A 14,379-nucleotide genomic window follows, 5' to 3' on the forward strand; every position below is an offset into this window, starting at 1 on the left:
GGGGGCACAGCCAGATGGCCCCATTTAACAGGACTGTCCCCTTTTGTTGGGGGCCGAAGCAGCGTCCAGGCCAATTTACATAGGAAAATGGGGTTTGTGTCCCCAATTCAGTGCAGTGCCCCGACAGCTGGTGGCTCAGTCATTATGTCAGGACCCCACAGCGTGGTGTTTGAAGTGGCTTTATGTGTGCAGATGTGTGAGTGTGAATAGCAATTGATTGGGAACCGGTAGCTTCGGGGGCCGACTTGGAAATACTACGTGGGTATTTTTATCAAGAATACTACAAAGGTAATTTTATCACCCTGGTCACAGAGTAAGATCGGAGAGTGGGAAGGCTTTGCCGATAGCGGATGCTCCTTTTGGCTGGTTTCGAATCGGTAGTTGAAACGCCTGTGCTGACACTGTGCATTGCTATAACAGATTCTCCAGTTCTTGGGTTTTGCCAGTGAGCCGCTAGAGTCTCTGAGAGGTGAAGTGAGTTTTGTCCAGCAACGCTCAGCTCTGTGCAGTGTGAGCTCAGTGGTTTGAATCCGTCCAAGACGACGGAAAAGGAAACTTGAAAAGACAGTCGTTTTACCGGTCCTGAAAGCACCTTCATGAAGATGCTGGCAAACCTTTTCCACCAGTGCGCTGGAGCCACCCACAGGTAACTCCCTAGAAGACAAGGGGTGGAGAGGATTTTTTTTTCTTTTCAACTCAGCCTTTATATATTGATCATCTTTCGTTTCAGTCTGTATTGGAGCCAGTTCCAGCCACTAGAATTTTCCAGAACCCTGTCCCGGGATTTGTGACTTTGATCCCATCAGAGCGATGATTGTGTGCCGCGGTGGACGGTTCATGGTTAGGGTTTGTAGGAAAGGGGAAATCGAAGCTGGGCAGGACTCCTCTTGGTCTCCTGGATGGGTGGACGTAATGACTGCCCTGGAGCCTGCACTCGCCTTCCCAGAAGACAGAAGGGTGATTCGCAAAGGCTTTGATCTCCACAAACAGCAGGATCAGCTACTTGTATAATGATTTAAAATAAACTGACGGGTGGGCCTTGTGGTGCAAGAGGTTAAGCCAGGGCTTGGGATGCCTGCTTTCCGTTTCAGAGTGCCTGATTCGAGTCCCAGCGACCCGACTTCCAATCCACCTTCCAGATAACGCTCTTGGCAGGGCAGCAGATGATGGCACAAGTACCGGGTCCCAGACACCTATGTGGGAGACCTGGGTTTGGCCTGGCCCAGTCCTGACTGTTGAGAGCATTTTAGGAATGAACCAGATCTTTCGATCTTTCTCTCTCTCCCTTTTTGTCGCTCTTTCAAATCAATGAATCAATCTTTAAAGAATCTTTAAAAGATGGTCTTACATCAGGAAGGGTATTGAAAGAATTCTATTGGTTAAACCCTCTGGCTTTACACCCCAAGTGAGTTTACAAGGATTTAGAAAACACTGCTTCTCTGGAAGCCTTTAATTGATGTGTAGGGAACCACAGGATGCCACATTAAGAAGGCATGAGGGGCTGACCTTGCGACTTCATAGGTCAAGCCACTGCCTGCATCCCGTATGGGTGCTGGTTCGAGGCCTGGCTGCTCCACTTCCAATCTAGCTCTCTGCTAATGCATGTGGGAAAGCAGCAGAAGATGGTCCCTGCACCCAGGTGGGAGACTGGGATGAATCTCCTGGCTTCTGGCTTTGGCCTGGCCCAGCCCCGGCTGTTGTAGCTATTTGGGGAGTGAACCGATGGAAGATATCTCTCTCTCTCCCTCTCCCTCTCCTTTTCCCTCTCTCCCGCCCACCCTCCCTCCCTCTAACTCTGCCTTCAAGTAAATAAGTCTTTAAAAAGAGTATGAGTTTACATATTGCACTTCAGACATCTGCAAGAGCAAAGAATGTAGACAGTTGCACTGAACAGGAGATAGGCATTAATTGCTGCTCTGCTCATATCTGAACAAGTCAGCAAGTTTTTTTCTGCTTCATATTTGTTTGGACTTCCATGGTACTAGGGTGAAAATACAGAATCTGTGTTGGGGATGCCATGTACTGATCTCAGCTGTTGGAAAGAGAGGTCTTTAGGATCACAAACGATTAAGAGATAATTGTATGTTATAAACATATTTGAAATGGATTCCAGCATCACCACTACTGCACAGTGTTTTTTATTCTCTATACTGCTTTACTTGGATTGTTCTTTAACACTTGCGACGGTTGGCTATTGAGGTGTAGCAAACAACCGCCAGACTCAATCTCAAAACAGTGATCATTGATTATAAGCACATGCATTGGTGGGTTCATGGCAGGCCAGCGGATCCAGGCTGGGCACACTGAGTGGCTGGGCTGATGTTGGCTGGGCTTACTTCTGTATCTAAGAGTCTCCTGGTCCTCTACATTAGACGAGGTTGGGCTGAGGAGGCTTCCCTAGAACAGCTATGCCCTGTGTCGCTTGTCCTTCTCCTTGGACCAGCTCACCAGCGCCTTCTGTTGGCAAGGCAGTGTGGGCATTAGAATCATGAAGATCTCTTGTTTCTGTAGGATGTGTAGCAGGAATTGGCATGTTCCGAGTTCTATCTCATTCTATTGAACAGAGCAGATCACATGACCAAGCTCAAAGTCAAAAGGAAAGGAGAAAGCCATACTCATTCACTGCAGAAAACAGGACACGGGGAAAGTATGGGGGAGGGGGAAGCACTGGGACTGTTAATGCCATCCAACACACACTCACCACACTTCTCATTTCTCGTCCTGCTGGAAGGTAAGCCCCACATAGGCAGGGATTTTTGCCTGCTTTGTTTATTGCTATCTTCTCAACCCCCAGAAGAGTGGCATAGAAGTTTAATAAATATCTAATGAGTCAGTCAGGAGGATTATAGGAATTATTTTTGGCTTATGCGTAAAACCAAAAGTCCTTGAGATAGTATGACAATTTATTAATTTATTCTAAATTAATGGCAAAAATTATCTGTTTACATCATTATCTACAATGTGGAAACTGTTGGCAGTTTAGATTAAACATTATTTCTTAACCCTTTTTCTTTTCTTTTCTTTTTTTTTCTTTAATTTTTTTTGACAGGCAGAGTGGACAGTAAGAGAGAGAGAGACAGAGAGAAAGGTCTTCCTTTGCCGTTGGTTCACCCTCCAATGGCCGCCGCGGCCGGTGCGCTGCGGCCGGCACACCGCGCTGATCCGATGGCAGGAGCCAGGAGCCAGGTGCTTTTCCTGGTCTCCCATGGGGTGCAGGGCCCAAGCACCTGGGCCATCCTCCACTGCACTCCCTGGCCACAGCAGAGGGCTGGCCTGGAAGAGGGGCAACCGGGACAGAATCCGGCGCCCCAACCGGGACTAGAACCCGGTGTGCCGGCACCGCTAGGCGGAGGATTAGCCTAGTGAGCCGCAGTGCCGGCCTAACCCTTTTTCTTTTCAAAAAAATTGTATCTATTTGAAAGGCAAAGAGAGAGAGACTCTCCCATTTGCTGGTTCACTCCCTAAATGCCTGCAGCAGCAGGGCTGGACCAAACTGAAGCCAGGAAACAGGAATTCTCTTATGTGGGGGGCAGAGACCCAACAACTTCAGCCATCGCTTGCTGCTTCCCAGAGTGTACTTTAGCAGGAAACTCGATTGGAAGCAGAGCTGGGACTAAAATGCGGGGAGTTCAATATGGAGTGTGGGTATCCCAAGAGGTCTAACTGCTGAGCCAAACACCTGCCTGATTAGAGACTCTCTGTTACATAATCAAACTCAAGTTGGGTTGGGGGCTGGATTTTACCACCCTTCTGCCTACAAATGCAGCTGCACTACCCAGGAGATGTTATTTACAGCATCTCTGACCCCTGGAGGCGGCCTCTGAGGGCTGACAGTTTGTCTCTCTCTCCTCTGTTTTATTATCTTTGTCTTTGGACAGCAGCACAGAATTTCCTGGTGACACCTACAGTTATGACCCCAGTCATGAGAATCCATTAGTTCTCCTCCATCTGCCTGGATCGATAGCTCAGGCAGCCCTGGCCCCGCGGTTCTGTGCAGGGTGGAGCATCCGTCCTCCTCTGGAAATACAGTGTGGAAATCCACGGCAGTGTCACCCTGGCAAGTAGGACGTCTTCTCCTTATGGCCAGCGGTAGATTATTTTTGTTAATACCTTAATTTTATTTCTTTAAAATATCATAATTTAAACATCATAAAGCTCTTTCAAATGCAGGAACACAGTTTCTCACCCCCAAATGATGCTGTCCAATTAGCCTCCAGTTCCTGAAGAGGAAACCGATTCTTTTTTTTTATAAAGTGTTTTTTTTTTCCTTTCTTTTTTATTATTTGAAAGAGTTACACGCACATACAGAGGTTCACTCCAGTGGTTCACTCCCCAATTGGCCACAATGGCTGGAGCTGTGCCGATCAGTAGCCAGGAGCCAGGAGCTTCTTCCGGGTCTCCCACGCGGGTGCAGGGGCCCAAGGATTTGGCCCATCTTCTACTGCTTTCCCAGGACATAGCAGAGAGCTGGATTGGAAGTGGGGCAGCTGGCTCTCGAACTGGCACCCATATGGGATGCCAGTGCTTCAGGCCAGGGCATTAGCCCACTGTGCTACCACACTGGCCCCAAAACTGATTCTTGCTGTAGGTTGCTAACTGGTAGCTGACATGGAACCCACTCAGCACCTCATGCTCTTCGGCCATCCTCTTTTTCCTTCATGGTGGGGAGGGGGTTAGCGGGGGAGGCAGCGTTGTTAAATAATTAAAGGGTGACATTTTCTACAATATTTTAAAACTTTAACACTGTTGTTTTCCTTCTATACAAAGGATCAAAGAAACATTTTTTCCCACTTTGATGTCAAGTACAGTGGAATGCTACTAATGCACGATTGCTACATTTCCTTGATGAATAATCGCTCTCTTTCTTCATTGGCAAAGTGAGCTGAACCGGTGTCTTTGAGCCACCCTTAAAATTCACCCCTCAATCTAGCTGCTGAAAGGAGTGTGTATCCAACCAGATAGCTGGAATCTGACAATGTAGGCTAAAAAATATTAATTATAAAAAGGTGTTGCCTGCGTATTGCCTGATCCAATCCATCCCTTATGAGTTCCACAGAGAATAGTAATAAAATACCAGCAGCATTTACCGAATGTTCGCCGGGGAGACCATGCATAACACAGCCTGCGGCTGTCCACCCACTGTCCTGCACTGCTCAGGACAACCCCACGACGCAGTCCTGTTTTGGTCCCATTTACACATGAGGAACTGAGGCTTCCGTTGCCCAGGTTTCACAGCTGAGCAGTGTTCCCAGTCTCACCACTGACTTGATTTTGACACCTGAGGCAATCTTATTTCATAGGAGAAAAAAAAAATCCACACAAATTAAAACAAAACCAAAACCAAAAACACCCAACCCAGAAATGAGCTGAAGAAGGGGAGACCCAGCCAACTGATTTAAGCATTGCTTTTGGGAATCTTGCTTCTGTGGAGGCTTGTTCATCTGATTTTCCTAGAAAATTAATTTGCATTTCAGTAAAGCCTTAGGATCGTGCATCAAGTGTTACAACTAAACTGGGCCCTTTAGCCAGGCACAATTTGTACAATTTAGAAGGGGAAAACTGTCAATTAAGATAAAGCAACGTGCAACATTTTTCACTGAAAGAAAAAGCTAACCGTGTAATAGATTATTATTTTTTTTTCTAGCTCCAGGGTCCTGGCACTTTGGGGGATATTGAAAGGAACAACAGGATTGATTGAGGAAAGGGAAAAACAGCAACTGTAAAAAGCCTGTGACAGATGAGAGAGCATTATGATGCCTGGTCGTGACTTCCTCCTGCCAAGAGGAGATGCATTAAAGAAAACTCTTAACTAAATTAAAACCCTGCTCGCCAGTAGCCTCCCCTCCAGATGCTAACAGCCAGCGGGCGGCTCCTTGGACAATGGCACTGTGGGTAATTATTGGAAATGCTTCTATTAAGAGGCATGACAAGAAGCGCTGGGAAATGGTTTATGTCCTTTTAACCAAACATGACAAAAGCAGCTGACTGATTGATGACTTCTGCTATCAGGAGCCCGTGAGACCCTCACTACGTAGAGCGGTGGCTCCTGAGTCCCCATTGGCTGTGCTCGCAACGGTGGGAACCCGTTGTTCACTGACTTCTGTGCGTGCTGACAGCGTGGCTCAGAGAGTGCTGGCGGCGGGGCCTGTGGCAGAGCCCCGGATGGTCACCGGGATAGCTTACCTTCCCGAATACGGCAACGGTTCATCCTGCGGGCATTTTGGTTTATGGAAAGTGGCAGAGAACAGGACTGTCCATGTCAAGTGAAAATAAGTTCTCGGATCTGCCATTGCATGTGTGTGAGTGGGAAAGGGCACGTCTGGTGAGCGGGCTGCTCACCCTTCCTCCCCAGAGTGGTGGCTGGGGCTGGCACCTGTGAGAGACCCTGGGGGTCCCGCGGTGGTATTCCACCTTTCCAAGGCTGGGGGGAGTGTAGGGAACCACCCCACGGTCATCCTCATCCCAGGAAACAGGAATGCTGATGTGAATCAAGGAGTATTTATTTGCTTGAATCTTTAGATGGTAAGCTGCTACTGCTGCTTTTTTTTTTTTTTTTTTGAGGATACATGCCTTTTTTAAAAGATTTATTTTATTTTACTTATTTGAAAGGCAGAGTTACAGGGAGAGGAGAGACAGAGGGAGGAGAAACAGAGAGAGAGATCTTGCATCCACCGGTTCACTCGCCAAACAGCCGCAACAGCTGAAGCCAGGAACCAGGAGCCAGGAGCTTCGCCCGGGTCTCTCATGAGGGTACAAGGGCCCAAGCATTTGGGTCATCTTCCGCTGCTTTCCCAGGATCAGAAATGCAGCAGCTGGGTTTTGAAACAGCGCCTATATGGGATGCTGGGGTTGCAGGTGGAGGCTTAACCTGCTATACCACAGCACCGCCCCGGTAATCTTGAAGATGCTTGGGGTGGGTGTTTCACACAGTGGTTAAGATCTGGATTCAAGTCCTAGCTCCACTCCCAGTTCCAGCCTCCTGCTAACATGCATCCCAGGAGGTAGCAAGTGATGGCTCAAGTCCTTGTGTCCCTGCTACCTGAGTGGGAGACCCAGAGGAAGTTCCTGGCTCCCTACTTTGGCCTGGATGGGCTCCAGATGCCATGGACATTTGGGGGAGTGAACCAGCAGATGGGAGCTCTCTGCGTTTAAAATAAATAAATCAATAAAAGTTAGAAAAGAGAAACAGGAACTTGTTAATTATGTGTACAGCTTCTAGTTACTGCTTGGCTTGTAATAGGAGCATGATAAATATTACAAATAAATCAATAAGTGGATGAGTGCAGGCCTGAATTTAAAATGCAGGAGGCCTTTGCTTCCACTCATTTCGAGGGTGCTTGTGGTACAATCCTGCTTCTTGCTGGGAAGGGGCTTCTCTGAGGACCAAGTGTATCCAGGGGTGCACAGCGAGAGGAGGTGTGTGTGTGGGGGGGGGCGCCTTTCCCCCTCCGCTCTAGGTCTTAGGGCAGAGGGGACTTTTGTGGTTTTTGTGGGCCTGGAACTCTAATTCTCAACCTTCACTGAACCTTAACATCTACTGGGAGTATTTAAAAAAAAGAAACAGCCAGGAACCCACCCTAGACTAATTAAAGGAGAAGCTGGGAGTGGTGTTACAGGAGGAAGTGACTGCTTTAAAAAAGTCTCTGGGGGTGAGTGTGTGGCCTAGATGTTCAGATGCCTGCATCTGTATCACAGTGCCTGGGTTTCAGTCTTGACATTGCTTCTGTTCCAAGCTTCCTGCTAATGTGCACCCTGGGAGGCAGCAGGTGATGGCTCAAGTACTTGGGTCCCTGCTTCCCATAGAGGAGACCTGGGTTGAATTCCTAGCTCCAGGTTTGAACTGACCCAGGCCTGGTTGTTACAGGCAGTTGGGGAGTGAACCAGGGCATGGAAAAATCTTTCTCTTGCTTCGCTCTGCCTCTGGAATAAAGAACTAAATTTTTAAACAAGTCTTTAATGTGCAGCCAGAGGTGGGGGTTCTCAGCTCTGTGATGTGTCAGAATCCCTAGTGAATGTTAAAAATATCAGTCTAGTACCCGACTTCTAGAGATGCGGTTGGGTTCACATTTCTGGATCCTCACAGTGTTCTCAAGGACATTGGGATTGAGACAACGCCAACATGATTTCACCTTTTTTTTTTTTTTTGACAGGCAGAGTGGACAGTGAGAGAGAGACAGGGAGAAAGGTCTTCCTTTTCCGTTGGTTCACCCCCTCAATGGCCGCTGCAGCCGGCGCGCTGCGCTGATCTGAAGCCAGGAGCCAGGTGCCTCTCCTGGTCTCCCATGCGGGTGCAGGGCCCAAGGACCTGGGCCATCCTCCACTGCACTCCCGGGCCACAGCAGAGAGCTGGACTGGAAGAGGAGCAACCGGGACAGAATCCAGCGCCCCGACTGGAACTAGAACCCGGGGTGCCAGTGCCACAGGCAGAGGATTAGCCCACTGAGCTGCGGTGCTGGCCATGATTTCACCTTTCAAAGAGCAACCTGGGGCCCTTGGTAAGAACACTCTGCTGAATCAGACTTTTTAAATTTATTTTTTAAAAAAGATTTATTTTACTTGGAAAGGCAGAGTTACAGAGAGGCTAAGGCAGAAAGAGAGAGAGAGAGAGGTCTTCCATCTGCTGGTTCACTCCCCAGATGGCCACAACAGCCAGAGCTGTGCTAATCTGAAGCCAGGAGCTTCCTCCGGGTCTCCCAAGTGGGTGCAGGGGCCCAAGGACTTGGGTCATCTTCTACTGCTTTCCCAGGCCATAGCAGAGAGCTGGATCGGAAGTGGAGCAGCTGGACTTGAACCTGTGTCCATATGGGATGCCAGCACTGCAGCTGGCAGCTTTACCTGCTACGCCACAATGCCACGCCTGAATCAGGCTTTCTAGGAGAGAGCACAGGCCTCTGTAGTTTACAAAGCACTCCAGCTGATTCTCACAGTAAGGGAACCCTTACTGTGGCTTGAAATTCTCTGAAACTATGGCCCCGAAGCACTGTTTCCACCTGAACTCACTGAATCAGAAACCTGGAGTTGGTCCAGCAATCTGCTATTCGGCCAGCCCTGCAGGTGACTCTCATCCCTCCCCAGCAGGATAACCCTGCTCGGGTCCCCTGCTTCTCAGGTGTGGGCTGCAGAGCGTTTGTGTAGGCTGCAGAGCGCCTGCATGGGCATCACCTAGGTGCTTGTTGAAAGTACACGCACTCTGCCGGCGCCGCGGTTCACTAGACTAATCCTCCGCCTTGCGGCGCCGGCACACCGGGTTCTAGTCCCGGTTGGGGCGCCGGATTCTGTCCCGGTTGCCCCTCTTCCAGGCGAGCTCTCTGCTGTGGCCAGGGAGTGCAGTGGAGGATGGCCCAAGTGCTTGGGCCCTGCACCCCATGGGAGACCAGGAGAAGCACCTGGTTCCTGCCATCGGATCAGCGCGGTGCGCCGGCCACGGCGGCCATTGGAGGGTGAACCAATGGCAAAGGAAGACCTTTCTCTCTGTCTCTCTCTCACTGTCCACCCTGCCTGTCAAAAAAAAATAATAATAAAAAAAGTGCATGCACTCCCTAGGCAGGTAGTGAGTCTAGCAGGTGAGATGCCCACACCTGACCACACCAGGTTCAAGTCCTGGCTCCTGCCTCCAGCTTCCTGCTGACGTGCACCCTGGGAAGCAGCAGAGGAAGGCTCAGGCAGTTGGGTCCCTGCCACCCATGTGGGAGACCTGGATTGAATTCCTGGCTCCTGGCTTCAGCCTGGTCTAGCCCCAGCCTATTATAGGCATTTGGGGATTGAACCAGCAGTTGGGAATACTCTCTCTCTCCCTCAACCTCTCTCTCTCTCTGTCTCTCAAATAATAATTAGAAAATTAAAAAAAAAAATAAAAACACAGACTCTCAGGCCCCATCCCAAACCTGAGGAGTTAGAATCCACATTTTATTTATTTTCATTTTATTTAAAAGGCAGAGAGACAGAGAGATGCGGAGACAGAGAGAGATATCTCTTATCTGCTGATTCACTTCCCAAATACCCACAATGGCCCTGGCTGGATCAAGCTGAAGCTAAGAACCGGAACTCAACTTTCATCTTCCACATGGGTGGCAGGGATCCAAGCACTTGAGCCGTGACTGCTGCCTCCCGGGGTGCACATTAGCAGGAAACTGGGATTAGAAGGGGAACAAGGACTCAAAATCAAGCACTCTGATGTGGGATGCTAGTGTCCCAAACAGAATCCTAACTGCTGTGCCAACTACCTGTCCCAAGAATTCACATTTTCAAAGGATACCCAGGTGATCCGTATGCACTTTAAAGTTTGAGAAGTCTTGCTCATAGCACAAATATTGCTTTGCTGTAGAAATGGAAAACTGTAAGATCCTTTAATGAGAAGCAGGATCCAAAATCAGTACTATGTCTCCTTTTAAGAATAGAAGTGGCTTTAATTATAGAGACACTACTAAGCAAATAACTGCACTACTAAAATAAATCCCAGACTTGTGTTTTTAATTAAGCTGAAATGAAGGATTCAAGTAAAATTAAAAGTAAAAATGTTCTATCCCCAATCCTGTATTGTTCTTTCCCTGATATTTCCTAATTCAATATAGTGCCTGTCATATTATTTTACTCCAGAGACTGACTTTATTGCTTTGATATATAAATATATGTATTATATAACACACACACACCCTATAGACATACATATGTATGTATTGCATTAGTCAGGGTTATACATAGAAAGAGACCTGCTATCTATAGCTACGTCTATATCTGTATCTCTCTCTATTTGTCCATAGATTTTTTTAAAAAAAAAGATTTATTGTTTATTTTAAAGGCAGAGTTACAGACAGGGAGGGAGAGACAGAGAGATCTTCCATCCATTGATTCACTCTCCAGATGGCTGCAATGGCCAGGGCTGGGCCAGGCCAAAGCCGGAAGCCAGGAGCTTCTTCCAGGTCTCCCATGTGGGTGGCAGGGGCCCAAGCTCTTGGGTTATCTTCTGCTGCTTTCCCAGGCTGCTAGCAGGGAACTGGATCTGAAGTGGAGCGGCTGGGACTCAAACCAGCATCCACACGAGATGCTGGCATTACAGGTGGCAGCTTTACCAGCTATGCCACCACACCAGCCCTGTCTACAGATATTTTAAGGAATTTGCTCACACAGTTGCTGTGGGGCTGACAAGTCCAAAATATGCAGGGCAGGGCAGCAGGCTAGAATTCCAGCAACTGCTGGTGCTGCAGGTGGAGTCTGGAGGCAGCATTTCTTCCTCCTTGGGGCCCGAGTTTTTGCTCTGAAGACTTTAAGTTGATTTGATGAGGCCCAACCGCTTTAGAGAGAGTAACCTGTGTTGTTCAGATATACTTATTAGAAGGTAATAACTTAGGGGATGACACTGTGGTGCAGTAGGTTAATCCTCCGCCTGCAGTGCTGGCATCCGATATGGGCACCAGTTCTAGTCCTGGCTGCTCCTCTTCCCATCCAGCTCTCTGCTATGGCCTGGGAAAGTGGTAGAAGATGGGCCAAGTCCTTGGGCCCCTGCACCCGCATGGGAGACCTGGAAGAAGCTCCTGGCTCCTGGCTCCAGATCAGCTTAGCTCTGACTGTTGCGGCCATTTGGGGAGTGAACCAGTGGATGGAAGACCTTTCTCTCTGTCTCTCTCTGTCACTGTCTGTAACTCTACCTCTCAATAAATAAATAAATAAACTCTTAAAAAAAAGTTAGTAACTTCTACAAAATACCTTCACAGAAGCACCCAGAATGATGTTTCACGAAACATGTGAGCACCACAATCGAGCTAAGTTGACACATAAAAATTAATGTGCTCTCTCTCTCCACACAAATGATATATACACACTTACATTTATGAAATATATTTTAATATTTTTAAAAAATTATTTACATGAAAGGCGGAAGGAGAGAGACAGTGTTCATAGCTGCTGGCTTACTCCACAAATGCCTATAATGACCAGGGCTGGGTTGGGGCCAAAGCTGGGATCTGTACCCTCAGTCCAGGTCTCCCATGTGGATGGCAGAGACCTAATGATCTATTACTTGGTCTGTCACTACTGCCTCACAGTATCTGCATTAACAGGAAGCTGGAGTCAATCAGAAGCTGGAGACAGGTTCTCCCATGTGGACATGGGCATCCTAACTGGTATCTTTTTTTTTTTTTTTAAAGATTTATTTATTTGAAAGCCAGAGTTATAGAGAGGCAGAAACAGAGGGAGAAAGAGAGAGATCTTCCATCCGCTGGTTCACTCCCCAAATGGTCATACTGGCCAGAGCTGGGCTGATCTGAACCCAGAAACCTGGAGCTTCCTCCAGGTCTTCTATGTGGGTGCAGGGGCCCAAGGGCTTGGGCCATCCTCTGATGCTTTCTCAGGCACATTAGCATGGAGCCGGATCGGAAGTGGAGCAGCTAGGACTCGAACCAGTGTCCATATGGGATGCTATCACTGTAGGCGGTGGCTTTACCCACCACACCACAGCGCCAGCCCCCTTACTGGTATCTTGATTGCCAGGCCAAATGCTTGTCCCGTAAACATATTTTTAAAGTTCTAGAACATCATAGCTTGTGTATGTTAGCAGAGCTGGTGACAATTCATAAAATGTATTGTTACTTTAAATGTAATTGAGTTTTTGGGATTTTCTTTTTCTTTTTTGCCCCCTATCTTACCCCTTCTTGCATTAAATCTTATCTTCAGATAATATACAGATCATGGTGTTCCAGATGGCTGCTACCATTGCTGGCTCATTGTTAATGACTGTTAATACGCAAAGTCAAATTAAGTATATACTTTCTGACAGTACCAAGTTAAAACATGGTGAATCTTCATCTGGGAGTTTTTTTCCTGGAATGTTATCACTTTTGAGGCCCTTTCCTTTAGTGTATTAGTTTTTTAAAAACACAGTTAATGATTTCTGTATGATACTGTCGTGCTCATATTGTGCAGGCAAGCCTCTGAAGACACATACTGTAGTTTTGTGTGGCTCAAAGAAGGAAAACAGGATTAATTTCCAAGACAATGTCTGGATTTTTTTCTTATTTTTCTGGTTTTTTTTTTTTTTTTTACATTTATTTTATTTATTTGAAAGAGTTACAGAGAGAGGTAGAAACAGAGATAAAGGTCTTCCATCCACAGGTTCACTCCCCAAATGGCAGCAATGGCTGGAGCTGAGCTGATCTGAAGCCAGGAGCCAGGAGCTTCTTCCACATTTCTCATGCAGGTTCAGGGGCCCAAGGACTTGGGCCATCTTCCACTGCTTTCCCTAGTGCGTTAGCAGGGAGCTGGATCAGAAATGGAGCAGCTGGGACTCAAATTGGTGCCCATATGGGATGTTGCTGCTGCAGGCTGGGGCTTTAACCTGTGGCTCCACAGCACCAGCCCCATTTTTCTTTTTTCTCTTCTCTTCTCTTCTCTTCTCTTCTCTTCTCTTCTCTTCTCTTCTCTTCTCTTCTCTTCTCTTCTCTTCTCTTCTCTTCTCTTCTCTTCTCTTCTCTTCTTTCTCTCTCTCTCTCTCTTTCTTTTCTTTAGATTTATTTACTTATTTGAAAGAATCTTAAAGCTTCTCCCATGAAGTGCCCTTTCAGACTGGAGATACCAATGACTTTACAGACAAGGCAAAACGGAACATGCTCTGGAAAAGGAGGGGGAGTAGGGGGTGGGGAAGCAGGGAGAATGAAGAAAAAAGATTCATGGAAGACCCTGGTTGGACAGTTTTATGATTTCCAGCAACCAAAACCAGCTACAGATCACTTAAGCATTGGAAAAATGTGTGTAGGTCACAGAATTTAAAAATAAATTCATGAGCTAAACTGAAGGAGGACAGATCCCGAGATGTTCCAGAAATTCAGGGTGGAGAAACTCAGGGGCAGTCTCCAGCACTGAGCCGTGAGGACAAATGAGCTTCAGTCACTGCTTCTTGAGCTTGGCTGGGAGTGATTTGGGTCCTTGGAGTCACAGCAAGGCTGTTTCCAATGGCGGCGGGGATCCTGCACAAAGCAAACTCAAGTAGCTGCTTCCAAAAGAAAGGATTAGAATAAATGTGGGCACGCAAAACAACTGCTGTCCCCTCCCTACAATGTCGATGGAGAAGAAGACCAACTTGTCCCTTCTGGGGTCCATTTATCCTCGTGATGGGTCAAGAACACAGTTGCATTATTCTTGTAAGGCTGTGCTCTAATACAGCCAACACAATGAGATTACGTGAGCATCGAGGAGATGCAGATCTTTCGTATTTGTTTTGTCTCCTTCTGGGTTTATTTTCTGGGACGAAATTCCCAGGAGTGGAATCATCAGGTCAAAGGGGATGATTAAGTTTATGGCTGCCCAACTTCATTGCTAAATGGAAAACAGGTGAAAGCAAAGACATTCAAGAAGTGAGAGGAAAATACTGGGACTTCATTTTGTCAA

The sequence above is a fragment of the Oryctolagus cuniculus genome, chromosome 6, assembly GCF_051225735.1.
Source record: "Oryctolagus cuniculus isolate XC-2025 breed Fujian yellow rabbit chromosome 6, ASM5122573v1, whole genome shotgun sequence".
NCBI classification, from domain to species: domain Eukaryota; kingdom Metazoa; phylum Chordata; class Mammalia; order Lagomorpha; family Leporidae; genus Oryctolagus; species Oryctolagus cuniculus.